This window comes from Semicossyphus pulcher, unplaced genomic scaffold, assembly GCF_022749685.1.
Source record: "Semicossyphus pulcher isolate SPU_LCO1_2020_fin unplaced genomic scaffold, fSemPul1.0.p SCAF_12, whole genome shotgun sequence".
NCBI lineage: Eukaryota > Metazoa > Chordata > Actinopteri > Labriformes > Labridae > Semicossyphus > Semicossyphus pulcher.
This window is the reverse complement of record NW_027211626.1, coordinates 19,664,528-19,679,417: the sequence shown is the minus strand read 5'-3', so window position 1 is coordinate 19,679,417 and position 14,890 is coordinate 19,664,528.

Here is a 14,890-nt window from a genome sequence, read left to right as displayed (position 1 = left end):
TCTGAAAGTAATATAGCAACATTTCTGTACTGCATCTCACAAGTTCACATTTTAATTTAGTAGAATTCTCTCCAAAATTACACATTTTGAGTTTAACTTAATCAAATGTTGATGCCTGCATCAATCTCTCTTTTAACCAACACTTAAGATATCTAAGTTTAAATTGGTTAAATAAAACAGTGCATCTTCTGAAAATGAGGAATTAGATAACATGGAATTTTCTTTTTTAATTCCAACTGAGTATCTTTAATCTTCTGAAACTTCATATCAGACCTGATTACCACAACAAACCACAACATTAGCTCCAACAGCTTCTTTATCAAGATAAAAAAAATCTTTTAATTACAAAATCTGTATCCTGCAATTATGAGATAAAGATCTTGTAATTCTGTCATAATTATGAGATACAGATAGAGATAAGATCTCCGTACTTTTCTTCTTCTTTGGTGGATTATATGGACTTCTGTTGTGGTCTTGGGCTATTCAATATATAACAAATAGCCTCAAAGTTGTATTAATTATTAATTTTGTTTGCTTTTTGGATGAAATGTTGGTGCAGCCAGTGGATTAATTCCTAGACCTGCAGAATCAATGATGGTGCATGGGTGAAATGGTCCTTAAGCCATACCGTAGCATACCCAGCGACTGCTGCAATGAAGCTAACTATATCTCTCATAATAAGAGCTTATCACAGAGTGGATCTGCATGTCAGTATGGACTAGCATGTGCATAAGCCATTGTGAAGTGTGAACCGTGCTAGATTTTTCTCATTGTTGCATCCTGCATTGTTGTTTTTTTATAACACGAATGTTTTGTTATTCTTTAAAGTACTGAAAGCGAGGATTTGCAGAAAAGATGAAAAGCAGCCGAGCTTTGCACACTCTCTGAAGATAAATGGGCAGAAGGTTGGGGCACTTAGCGTCACATTAATGTGTGAAAGAAACCCTGATCTCGAGCACCTTCATGTTCTAACAAAGAGGCGGGCGGGCGGGCACACAGAGGCTTTACTTAGCATCCAGTAAAGCACAGACAGTATCCAGCTAAAATAACATGCGCTTGTAATGCACCGCTAATTTGAATTGGAAGTGTATTTATCACAAAGCTTTAAGCAGAGTGCGTTCTCAATTCTGTTGTGCTTCAAAAGAGCTTTTGGCATGGGTGTCTTCCGAAGCGCTGAAAAGGAGCTTCAACAGAGCTGCAACTACACAAAACACGAGTCAGCGCAGGTAGGAGAGAGAGCGAGCAGGAGGGGGAGAGAAAGGAAACGCACAACAGAGCAGGGTTAATAAAAAGTTTAGTTTTGGAACACAAAGCAGGGGGATACATGCGAAGAAAAGCAGCGTAGTTAACAAATGGGAACCATAATAGGTTTCAAACATCTACTTAACTGGCCTGATAGACCACTTGGTGTGAAGGAGAGGTTTCTGACAGAGGGCAAGGACTGTCAAGTCAAGTTACACAGAGGCCTGTGGTAAGATTACATGTAAACAATACAAAGAGGTTTCCCCCTGCCTTGCCACAGCTAGAAGTTTCCTAGTCCGAATCTGTGTGGAGTTTGCATGTTCTCACCTTGCATGTCTCCGGCTTCCTCCCACAGTCCAAAGACATGCTCGTTACATTAATTGGTAACTCTAAATTGTTGTGGTTGTCTGTCGTGTCAGCCCTGTGATTGACTAGCATCCAGGCTGTACCCCGCCTCTTGCCCAATGACAGCTGGGATAGGCTCCATCCCCCCTGTGACCCCGAACCGGATAAGCAGTGTAGAGATGGATGGATGAGACTTGTCTATATGGTAGTCGCTCTGAACACAAGATGAAAATTAATTTTTGGTCAAGGTGGTGATGAGTTGGGTTGGGTTGTGAGGTTGTAAGGTTTGTAATTCCAGTTCATCGTGCAGATACAGACGAAACAGTCATCGATGTAGTTTTTCAGGTGGTCACCATGTTGAATCTCACACAGGTCTCGTGAACGCTACGTTCAGCAACCCATCAGAACCTGTTTTCTATGTCTGATGAATCTGGAAAAAGTAATGCACTCTTTTTTTGGGTTTGGTCTTGAGAGAATGGCTGCGGCACATTTTCATCTCAGGTCTCTTTGTAAGTACCCTAAAGCACCTGTTTCAAAGTTTGCCTTCTCCTTTTCAGTAACATGTTGTCAGATATGTTTTAAGGTAGCCCTTAGCGTGTTTCTTCCTTTCAATTGTGCTCTATGTAAAACATTCTGTTTGGGTAGGTTTAGACTTTTTTCCCCCAGGCATTTTTGTAGGTATAAATAGAGGGAATTAAAAGACAAGAAAACTATATTAAGTCCTGCATTTGTTCAAAGGTCTCTATCAGTCTCTATACCTGTTGCCTTTATCCCACATTACCCCAGTATGTGCAGGTAAATATGGCCTCTCTGCTCTGCTGGTGCCTCAAACACAATGTTCCCCGTGTGTCCCCTAAAGGGCCCGAGGTGAGGACAGGCTATTTTCAGCACCTGTATTGCACTACTGCCCTGTTCTCATTTGACTGACAGCTCAGTTTGAGGGTGGGAGAAAGGCTTTATGTTGCCTCTGGATGATCTGCCAGTCACAACTGGACCAACTGCTGTTGTTCAGCATTGTGTGAGTGTGTGTCAGGGTGTGTGTCTGTGTTACGGGCTTCTGTCGCTACAGCTGCAGTGAGTAGGGGTGGTAGTGGGTGAAGTTTAGAGGACGGTTTTGAAGCTTGTCTGTATTGTGTTGTTTTCAATAAGGCGCCTGTCAGTCGACTGTCTCACTCACAATGACGAGGAATGTACAAGTAAACCAATGAAAGATGTTTTAAATCGGCTTATTTGCTTTGCCAAAACTGCTTGGCAGGAAATGTAATTGTCTATATCATGTTCACAAGCATATGTTACTTTAGCTCATTTTCTAACCCTGTAGCCAACCGTCAGGAAAGCTAGCACTAAACAATTACATGAATGAAACAACTCGCCAAACAACGACAGAAGTTTTCCCCTGTCTCTCTCCTCTGTAAAAGTACCTCCTCTGTTTTCCCTGGTTCATAAAAGTATCCTCTAGTCTCCATCGTGAAGAGCAAGCAAGAGTCGAGTCGGATCATTCTGCGTTGGTTTTGCATAATCCTCTCCAGGAAAATGATCGGTGCAGACGTGGAGTTGTCTGGAGTTGGAGTTGCTGTTTACATTTAGCGGAACTAGCCACCGCTACACAGCATAGGTAGGAAAACGAGGCCAGAGGGAAGCGCTGCAAAATGAGGAGGGACTGGGGAGGGGTTGTATCGCAGTGAAGAGAGTAAAGATCGGCGCAGATGTCAATCATCACGGTTTACGTTTCGATTGGCACGTCTGCAATGTTTCTCAATTTAAAAAAAAACCAAAACAACATGCTCTGTTAGCGTATTGTATCGCGGTAACACGTAGTGGCGTACTTTGATGTTAAAATGCGTGGTGACTACGAAGTGGAGACGAAGCAATTCACTGCACGCTGCCTTTTTTTACATTTTCCAGGATAAAAACTTAAAGTGAGTCATATATATATGACTGTTAAAGAAAGCAGGATGAGAAGTCTTCCAAAAGCTAAAGCTAGCAGACTAGTCTCACACATATGGCAGAGAAAGGACATGATTAGCAATGATAATAATGTGCTAAACTCCCCGACCCAGTGCTCCCTCGTGGACTCGTGGACTCGTGGCATGTTCATTTGATTTGGTGAAAGTGGATTTGTAAAGCGCCGTATCCAACCAAAATAATCCTGAACTCGAAGAATAAATATAAATAGTAAAAAATGTCCCAACTATCTAGGCTAGGTTGAACATACACTTATGCAGTCTTGGCCTGTCTAACAGTTGCTGCCTTAACAATCTAAAAGTTATTATAATACTAGCAAATATTTATTTAAAGAACTTTTTTCGCCGTTTGAAGAGAGACAGCTGAAGAGTGACAAGTTGTGGAGAGAGAGATGGAATGACTTGCAGCACAGGGTCTGTGTCCGAATTGAACCCTACGATCAGGACTCAGCCTTAATGGTATATCTCTTTAAAATAAAGATTAAGTAATTTCCACCAGGTTAAATTTCATTGTTGCGCCAGACTGTTGCAAAGAGTATTCACTGAAAATTGTTTTCAATGCAAACCGCAACTCTGCACATTACTGCCTGCTCTGTGGGAAGGATATCACTGATCTGTCTGTTTATATTGCAGATATTCGTTGACAGAACAGATTTGCTTGAGATTTGAGGGATGATTCATTGACATACACGTGGCTGACTGTGGAAGTTTGCCGACCCTGCTCCGATATTCTCGTCTAGAAATATCGAAATAAATTCAACACGTACAGACACTGTGTCAGCTGCCTTGACGCTGTTGTTTGATCTCGTCTGATATAGAAGAAAGCCCAGCATGTGGTCTGGGGTCCTGTGAGGTTATCTGAGAAAAAGATACTTCAAGAAAAAGAAAAGTCCAGTCGAGCAGTGCGTAGGGCTTTCTTTCCCACAATAAATGTATTATGCACTCATATACATAATAACTTATGAAACGTATTGGATTTATTCAATTACTGTGCTCGCTGGATATCTTGAATTATGTCCTCAGATTGCGGCTCAAATTACTACTTCATATACAGCTTCAGTAACTGTAATAAAAAGTTATAAAGTTATTATATTTTAATTGGTGGATTACACTCATCACTTAGACACCAATGCACAATGACAGATTGTCTTTGAAAACAATGGGATATAATGACTCCGACTATAAGTAGCTGCTATTGTTCTATACAGGATTTAGAGAGCCTCATTCATGCTTTGTGTCAGGGATTGAGAACAATTCGGGCAGTCCACAGAAAACCACAGCAGATTCAGTTCTAAAACAAGACACGCAAACTGTCTAAATTAGTCCTATTTATTATGTACCACTGTTGGGACAAAGGTCGAGCCTAATTGCAGTCAAACATTTTGTCAAAGCCGTTTACAGAAGTAGAAGAGTATCTTGGTGGAGATGTATCAATAAGGCCTGGGGGCGGCTGAACTTGCACAAGCAAAGGTTTTTTGGCAGTGATGGCAAAGAAAAAGGTCCTAACATGCCTTTCAGGCTCACCGTGCTACAGCTAACAAGCCAATTTTACTATCAAGCCTGGGAAATTATGTATTCAAGTAGTTTTATTGTTTTCACCTGTGCCTCGTTAGTCCCACCTGTGCCTGATTGCCCTCACCTTCCTGTGCCATTCAGTCAAACCTTCTAACCTTGCTTTCATTGTAGATTTCTTCCTCATGATTAACCCAATGTTCTTCTTAGTTTTGCTTCATTTTTGGATCATATAATATTTCCTTGGATGTTTTATTCTGGTCTGCTCTCCATGAACCTGTCGCAGTAAGTCTTTTGTTTTGCCTTTTTGCATTAAATACATCTTCAGTCTGCTTTTGGGTGCTGAATGTTTAAATTACAGATCAAATGTTTATGCTGTAGAAGAACAAATTGGAATTTAATTTGGATAGACTTACAACCTTCTCACTGGCTTCCAGGTATAAAAGTGAAGTTAAAGTGCTGCTGGTGGATTATAAATAACTTAGTGGCAGCCGGCCAAAATACATTCTTGATAGGCTTGAAGAAAATAAACTCAGTAGGTCTGTTAGATCTTTAGAAGCAGTCAGCTAAATAAGTAAAGTAAGAAAACAAACAGTGATGCTGCATTTAGGAGCTACGCTGCATACTGATGGAACCAACTCTCTTGTGGTATTAAATGATTCTTAACTAAAGCCATCGTCATCAAAACATACCTTTTTGCTGTGCATTTGATTAGTTTGCTTTTCTGCTTTTTTTTAAAAAACTTCCTGCACTGTAACTTCACTCAAACGGCATACTAACTAACTCCTTTTTTTTTTTTAACAATTTGAAGTTTAAAGGTGATGAAACAGGTGATAATTCAGATGACTCTATATGACCCACAAAAGCAAACCAGACAATCACCGACAAGATTGATTATTTCTATATAGTTATTTTTAATGCCTGACACTGCTAGCGGGGGTTAAGTGTCAGCAGGGTGATTAACTGCGCACTGCCTTTGTTTACATTCTCCAGGGCAAAAATTTAAAGTGAGTGATACATATGACTGTTACAGAAAGCAGGATGAGATGTTTTGTAAATCATAAGACCAAGCCAAGTTTATGAGACCTTTACTTATGCTGGTGCATGGTAGTGTATGCTTATCATGCCATTCTGTCATGAGATCAAAACCAAGACAACACAAAACCTACCCACTTTCATGTAAAACTCATCTGATAAAAAGTCATGCATAGATGACAAGCAGCATTGTGCTGCCCTTTTTATTGACCTCTCCAAAACATTTGACACGGTTGACCATACAGTACTCAAAGACTGATTAGTGCTGGATAATCTGAACATAGGGTCAGCTGGTTTAACAACTAACTAACAAAACAACTTAGTGTGTGCAGGCAGAAGGGTGCACTTCTAGCTCTCTTACAGTAACCGAAGGTGTCCCTCAGGGGTCAGTCCTGGGACTACTCCTATTCATTCTTTATATCAATAACATCGTTCAAAATATTACTAATATTATATATAACTACTTTTCATTTTTAAGTGGATGACACTGTTTTGTATTGCTCAGCATCCACTCCAGACCAGGCTCTCTCCCAGTTCCAACTTGCTTTTAATATTGTTCAACAAAATTTTCAGATAAAACTAAACTCATGCTGTTCTCAAATACAAAATCAAGGCCACTAAACCCTCCCTCAATCTCTACTTTCCAGTGTACACAGATTGAGTCTGTGTCTCAATAGAAATATCTTGGAATTTTAATCGATGAATCTCTTTTACACCACATATTCAGCAGTTGGTGAAAATATTAAAACTTAAACTGCGTTCCTACTGCAGAATCAAATCCTGCCTTTCTTTCGAGACTAAAAAAAGGTTGCCGCCACTTTTATGTCTGTGCTAGACTATGGTGATGTTTTACACATGCATGCCTCTTCCCAAAGCGTACATGCTCTGGACACAGTGTATCATGGAGCACTGAGGTTCATCACTAATTTTAAAGCCCTCATCCATCACTGCTTGCTGTATGCACGTGTTGGATTGTCTGCTTTGTCCACACGTAGACTAAAACAATGGCATATTCTTATTTACAAGTCTATCTTAGGTATGCTTCCCCCGTACCTTCTAAACTATATCAGTCAGAAGAGTGCCGAAGCTTACAATCTTGGGTCCCAGGACCTTTTCTTACTGTCTGTCCCAAAGGTCAGAATTGAACTGGGAAAAAAGGTTTAAGTTTGCTGGTCTCATTGGATGCTTTTAAGGTGCTCTTGAATAACTTTGAGGCTGACACATCTGGCTGTTGATGTTCTGATTGAGATATTTATGATTGTGGTTGTTGTGGACAAAGTTTGATTGGTTTCATTTGTTATTTCATGTCTTTAATTGTATTATAGTCATGTACTCTGTGTTATGTTTGTATGTATGGCTGCTCACTTTTTGTCTGAAACGTTAATGTGCTGCTGCCTGTTTTGGCCAGGAACTCTTTAAAAGAGATTTTTAATCTCAAGAGCTTTTTCCTGGTTAAATAAATGTTAAATATGAAAATAAAATGAAGCTAGTGAATCACTTAAAAACATTATTTTTCTTAAGTATTTAATTGATTTACTGGCAAAAATGTACTCTAGTACCAACTGTTGCAGTGCCCCTACAAAAAAAGGTCTACATTTAAAAGTTTATTGCTGAACAGTCCATGGTATCAGTCCCCAGATTATAGAACCAACACACTTGAATAAATCTGTATGCAAAGAAAATCACACTCAACATTTGCGAATGCACACGCCAATACTTTATGTCCAAGTCTGATTAGGAGCTGCTCCGTTGTGCAGATTTCAATCTGCATAAGAGCTGCATGATTTTACCCAATCTGAGCTGGATACAAATACAGCACAATGTGAAGATGAGTCTAAAAGTTTGAGTGTTGAAAACAAACGGGAGCAGATTGTTTGGAAACCCCTATCACCATCAATAATGTAATGTGAGCAGGGTCTGCAGATGTTATATTGATGGACCAAACATTTGAGGAACATCCTTTCTTACATACTCTTGTTTTAAGCTTGAGAAGTTTGTAATTGAAATTGTAATATGCAAGAAAATCGACTGTATAATTTTTATATAACCCCCAAATAGAAACCACAAACGTGACTGGGACCATCAGCGTGACACTGGCTCCTCAATAAAAGGAACACTTTACAGCGGGGGGTTCAATTTGTCTGCACAGACTGACTGATAAATCTCTTCATTCTGAATGGTGTCTGAAAGCCAATTATCTATTGAGCACATCCTCCGTCAAATGGAGATTTAATGTGCATTGAAGCACCAGTTCCTACAGTCCATCGTCATGGCCCTGGCCACCTCTGTTCACATGTGAGTGACCCAGAAAAACAACTGCAATAATAGCCAAGAACATTCATTGACATGCTAGTGTTAGGATAAATCATACTTTATCATTAATCATGCTCTGTTGCCTTCTGTCTAGTTTAGCTCCAGTTTTATGAAGATCTTCCTATGTGATGGGGGTCTTGATACAGAAGAAAGCAAAGAGTGTAGTTTACGTTTTTTCCAGCATGTGCATATAACTCTCCTTAAGCAGAACTTGTAGTGTATTAATTATATCAATTTCAACAGATGGTTTATATTTTAATTTTATATGTATAATGGATAGATCTCAAATATATACTAAAGTAGATCTTTGATAATACCCTGAGAGAGTTGGTTTAAACTGTCATCTGTAACCATCTCCAAACTTCACCATTACTGTAGACCTTTTATTTGGCCTGTTGATTGCAAACACAAAACTCCAAATGAAAATAAGGAAAAACTTAAGTGCAAACATGCACCCCAAACAATGAGCCATTAGTCCTAAGATTCAGATGAAGGGTGTTTTAGGCCACAAAACCTGAAAGCTGCCTCACCAGAATTCTTGTGACACTCAAGGCACTTCTGAGAGAAAGGTCTAGGAAGATCTGAGAGTTCGAGTTGGGATGTAAAATGAAAGGCAGTCAGTGATATAAGAAGGTGCTAAATTATGTAAGGCCCTGTAGATGAATAAAAGGACTTTAAAATCAATTCTAAAAGAAACAGGTCAGCGCCGTGATGAGAGCAGAGAGTTGACATGATTCCCTTTCCGTAATATTAGTTATAATCCTGGCTGCAGCATTCTTAAAGAAACTGTAATTTTCTCTCAAACTTTTTGTGTTGACCAGTAAAGAGATCATTTAAGTGGCCGCAAATTAAAAGAATATTGATAAAAATGTTGATACTGAAAAGTTTTTGCAACCTCATTTAAATGGCTAATAAAGTTAAACTCGGTCTGAAATCTCTCCCAAACCTCTGACGTGTTAATAAAAAGGTGATTCGTGACACAGCTTACTATTAACATTAATAAGATTAATCCATCTTAAAAACATAACACTGCTTTTATTTTTCCATCAACTCATGACTTAATCTCACCAGTCGGTGTGCCCCTGTGGTCAGGTTGCAGCTACTAAGAGTCTGTTTACACCTGGTATTAAAATGTGTCCTGAATTATCCAATCACAAATGGTATAAACCAAACCAGAATGCACTTGGATCTGATCACTCAGGCCATATTTGGAGGTGGCTTGGCATGCATATGTTTACATTCATTTGGTAGTGAGTACGCATGTCATGGGCCACAAGGAACCCCAAGAGCAGTCCATCATAGTTTATAATAATTCAGCTCAGTGAGGATACAGTCGCTTCTTAGAGGAGAAGAGCATTTATAACATGGATCTATGTGTAGTGGAGTTCATACACTCAAAAATAAAACTTAAGAGTAACATCAGTTTTTATATCATGTCATCACTTCTGCCCATATTCACTCGCTCCTTTTCTCTTGCTCGTCCATACATGTGTTTGCGCTCTCTCTCTCTCAGCCAGTGAAGATGATTGAGGCTGCATGTGTATTTGTATATAGAACGGGGAAGTGTTATCTGATCACAAGTGGTCACTGGAGACTCCTTCAGAGACGCATGTTAATTTCAGTTCTAAACAGGGCCCAAGATTTTCCCATTCCCAAACAAACTTATCATGTTTAAATGCAGTGTTTAATTTCCCCATTATATATTGTCTAATGTAATAAAACATATTTTGCAAAGCATCACTTACTGGGCATCTGTTACCTGATCACTCGTTATGAAACAACCACGTTTATTGTGCCTCATTAATGGAATCACAAACTTTTTTCAGCTCTTGGGATGAAAATTCAGCTCCTATTACTTATTTTCATTTAAATGTAAGTCATATCATTTCCACTTGTACAATACTTTATCTTCTCTCACTGCGTGTTTTCACTAATACTTTTAAAGTGGGATATCTGATCTAAATCCAGGTCAAGGGCTTGATCACTCCTCTTGTAAATCAAACCCAAACATCCGCACAGACCTCTACCCTCACAGTCCTGTTTAGCAGTTATGCTGTCAACATGAGAATGAGAAACAGGATAAGCTTAAGTTCACTTTGGGTGACCTCTGTCTGTCAAACTGCAGTAAATATCGCTTAATACTTTGGTGCAGTCAATCTGATAAATCCATAAGTCCTTTATCCAAAAGAAGATTACAAACACAGTAAGCTACACACTTTTTTTTGTCTAGCTCTCCTTTCTAAAGTTAAAGTAGAAAGCCAGTCAGTACGTTGTGGCTTACGTTTTGGTTTTTTTACTGGTTATGTCTGTAATTTTTAATCCTGTATCATTTCAACTACATTACTAATACTTGAAACTGGGGTTCAATCATTACTGTTCAAATGCTAATACGACTGCTAGTGATGCTAGCTAGCTGACGGCCTTTTCTGACAGGTTGCCAGATCATTCCTCCATATCTCTTGAACCCATCCCTTTGCTATCAAGTTTATACTTTTCTTTCTCTCTTTAAAGCTACTGTGAGGAACTTTTGGTTTGTGTTGATTTTGGCGCCCCCTGTGGACAAAGCCGTGCCTCTTATCTCTTTGCTTATTTTGTCCTGTATAAGCTTAAGTGGTGGCTTTAAACAAAATATCTCATCCTGCTTTCTTTAACAGTCATATGTTTCACTCACATTAAATGTTGAGTGACAAAGTATTAGATACAGTGGAACAACATAAATAGTAACCCGCTTACGATACAACCGCCCTATGAAGTTCCTTATAAAGTTTCTTCAGCAGTAAATTTGAAATGGTCAGCCCATGCAGCTCAACTGTCTGAGCAGATTTCTGCACAATTGTCTCACTGTTTCATCATTCCCTCATGCGACTCAGGGTCTTCGGCTGTCACGTCCTCTGTCACGTCCTGATACTTATGGTCACATTCAGGCCCAGATTCTAGATGACAGGTGCTTTTTTTGGGCCGACAGGCTTAGTGTTACTCTTTTGGCTGTCATAGCTGTCAGAAAAAAAAAAAAGTTTTCTTTTGTACTAGACCACAAATGGCTTCAAAACTCCCTGTCATGAAAATCATGTTTGTAGGTACACATCCTAAACTGATATTGAAGTTGAGCACAGGGATACTTTTGTCCTTCAGCGGATGAAAACAGCCTTCTACTGCCAAACTCTGCACATACATCATTCTGACCAGTGAAGGTCAAACGCCCACATTAAAATTACTAGAAGAACACACTCTTTTTGGGTGCAGGGGGACTTGAATGCCCCTTGAAAAGCTACATTTTCTCCTTTCTGCACTGAAATACAAGTGTTCCCCAGGATGTGTCAGTACAAACAACAGTACTTACCAAAACTGACATTATGACTCTTTTAAACAATCAGTCATGTTTGGTCAATACATTAATTCCCCCATACATGATGCTGCCTAACTCTTTAATGCACTTCTGAGATAGTTGTGTGACTTCATTTCATACATCTTGCAATTAAAACAATGAAAATGATTCATGTACAGTCTCACTCTTGTATTTAAAAAATAATTAAATGTCTCTTCAGCGGATGTGGGTGCAGATTATATTGAGAATATAAAAAAAAAAGATTGAATATTAACTGTCCTGTGGGCACACACTATAGTCAATTTGACAACACAGAGTGAACTGGACGTAATGTTGAAAATAGTGCTGCAGTGGTTAGAATGGTGGATCGGCTCAGCCCACATGCAAGTAAAGTTTGGAGACCATGTGGCTGTGCTACGAGGAGACAGGTGTGCTAGCTGACTGTGGATTCAGGTGAGCAGTAAGCAATGAATATAACAGCGTTCAGGATGAGCCACCTGTGCTGCAGCTCTTTGAGAGCATGATAAAGTATCTGAGTTTTGCTTACCTGCAGCTGAGTTTAGTGACTGGGAAACCTCAGGGAGCTATAGCCAATTTTTCAAAGCTTCTGGTTTATCCAGCTGTTATTCAAATACGGGATAAATATGTTGGCTCTGAGAGCTCAAAGCACAGCAACTTAAGAAAACATGCAAATACACAAAACTCAGGCAAATTAAGAAAACATATGCAAATACACAAAACGTGCAACATTTAGCAGTAAATACAAAAACACTGAAAACAGAAAAATGTTAACGTTATTCCATAAGATTGCTTGACCTGGCAGGCTGATAATAAGCAAATTGTTAATGCTCTGTAAACAGCAGGTATCTAGCAATAATTTCTGAATCATTTGATCACAATGTTAAAATAAACAAACTTAAAAACACATTTTACAACACGACTATCGAAAAGAGAGGAAATTAGTTTCCGTGGCAACAACAAACCCAACAATATCCTGTCGGGTTCACTTTTTATTGTTCCTCCGTTGTCGTGTGTGCCACTTGCAGCATTTTTGTATTTGCAGCATTTTTGTATTTGCAGCGTTTTTGCCCTGGAAAAGTAAGACTTCCCCAGAGCACAGTGAATGCAAGTCAAATATTATAATTTCTTCTTGTAGTGCATTGTTTACTAAAAATCTACCCAAAAGTTCCTATACTGTAATGACACTTCCATTCTGCCATATCTTTCCATTTTCTTTAGCCTCAGTTAGCGACCATAGGTTGGCCTTACTGTAAAAGCCATACATGGATGTGTTGGAAAGGGCCTTGATGCTAACTCACTGGTTAATGTATAATCTCATGCAATGTTGTCATAATGCTATTGACTACATACATAACCTAACACATGTATGTACTTACAGAACAGGTGTCAGCATCACTCTCCATGGACTCCGGATGTGTTGAGAGTCTACACCTCTCATTTCGGCCCATCTAGCTTGTCCCTTCACGTTACAGCCAACACTCTCCTCAGAGGGCATCTCATTAAAGATTTACACTCCTCAACAGTTAATGAACATGAGAAAGACAGCAAGGAGAGAAGATAAAGGAGGGACGGAGATGGATGAAAGTGGAGGAGGAGGGAAGGCCAGCAGGAGACGAGACAATGAGATATGTGAGGTGTGAAGAGTAAGACAGCAGGGAAAACTAAAAAAGCTACGAAAGTAGAAAATGCACAAACAGTGCGTAATGTCCAGATATGTGGAAGTAATGTTTAAAAGTGATTTGTGTGGATATGCCAAGAGTTTTTTCACATGGATCTCTGTTGTTGATCTCTTCTGAACACTCCCTGCCATCTTGTTTTTTCTCACACGCAAACACACACACGCTCCTACTATCGCCTACTCTGCTGCCAAAAGCTGTCAGGAAGATCAAAGTGTGTAAATGTGTTTGATGGAATACTCCACTTTCTTAATTTACCACATAGACTGGTTTGACTTGAAAGACTTTTCATTGAAATGAACCTTGTGCTGGTGTGCATTTTGTAACACAAGCTGGTACAGAGGGGGGAAAGATAGTAGAGAGCCATGTGTGTGTGTTCTGAGCTCCTCACTTCCTTCCATTGTAATTTGTGGAATCAGCTTTCATTATGAAGCAGGGATCAGAATCAAGCTGAAAGGTAGTAAAGATAAGCCGAGAATAGTTCAGAAAAAGTCTATTCTTCCCAATTATCAGGAGGAAACACACTATTGTTCAGGTGTTATGAATGTGATACAAATCAGGCTTAATGTGGAGTATCAGCACTGGGTCTCTTTTGCTTCCTAACTCTGTGTAAAGCCTTATAGGCCCGAGAGTCAAATTACTCTAGTAATTTGTAATAATAGCCGAGGTCTTTGGTGATCTTAATCCCATGCAAATCTGCACGGCCTGTAATTCGGTGAGTAAAAATTGTGTTGCAAATTAGCTACCAAACTTTTCTCAGAGATCATGATAATATTACGCAAATCTGCATCTCAGCAATTTGGATGTATTGTTTCCTCCTGGCCCTTTTAGCCTTGTTCCCAGCCGAAAATTATAGAGGATGTGTTGGTAGTTGAGATTTGACAGCATTTTGGCCGATACTTTTCGGTTGGCTCAACTTGCTGCCCAGAATAGAGCCAGATTCACTGAAAGAGCAAAATCAAATCCATTAGGAAGAGAGAAAAATTGATGCGCTAAGATGAATCAAACGCAGTGCAGCTTGTAAAAAGGAATGTGACGTGGTCAGACTCAGGCTCGCGCCGTCAAGGTCTTCAGACTGGGTGTTGGCTGCGGCTTCAGCTCTGCTGCCCTGTCTTTCTACTTGAGTTTCACCTTAAAGTGATAACCTCGAAGATTTTCATTTAAATAAATGTCTGTTAAGTCACTATTTATCACCGAATTAGGGAACACAATGGTGATTGAGCCTATGGCCCACTGAGCAGAATTATGGACTGGGTGTCTGTGGCGACATTGGTGGAAAAAATGAGAAGCGGCGCCCAGTTAGTGACGCGTTTTCCATCACCCAGCAGTGGTTTGTCTGCCAGAGAGGGTAGGCGGAGCTAAGTGGCTGCTTTTCCGGTCTCTGCAAGTGTTGCGAGTAAACAGTAATCTACTATGGCTGAACAAACAAAGAAAAGATCGATGACTACAGATACAAC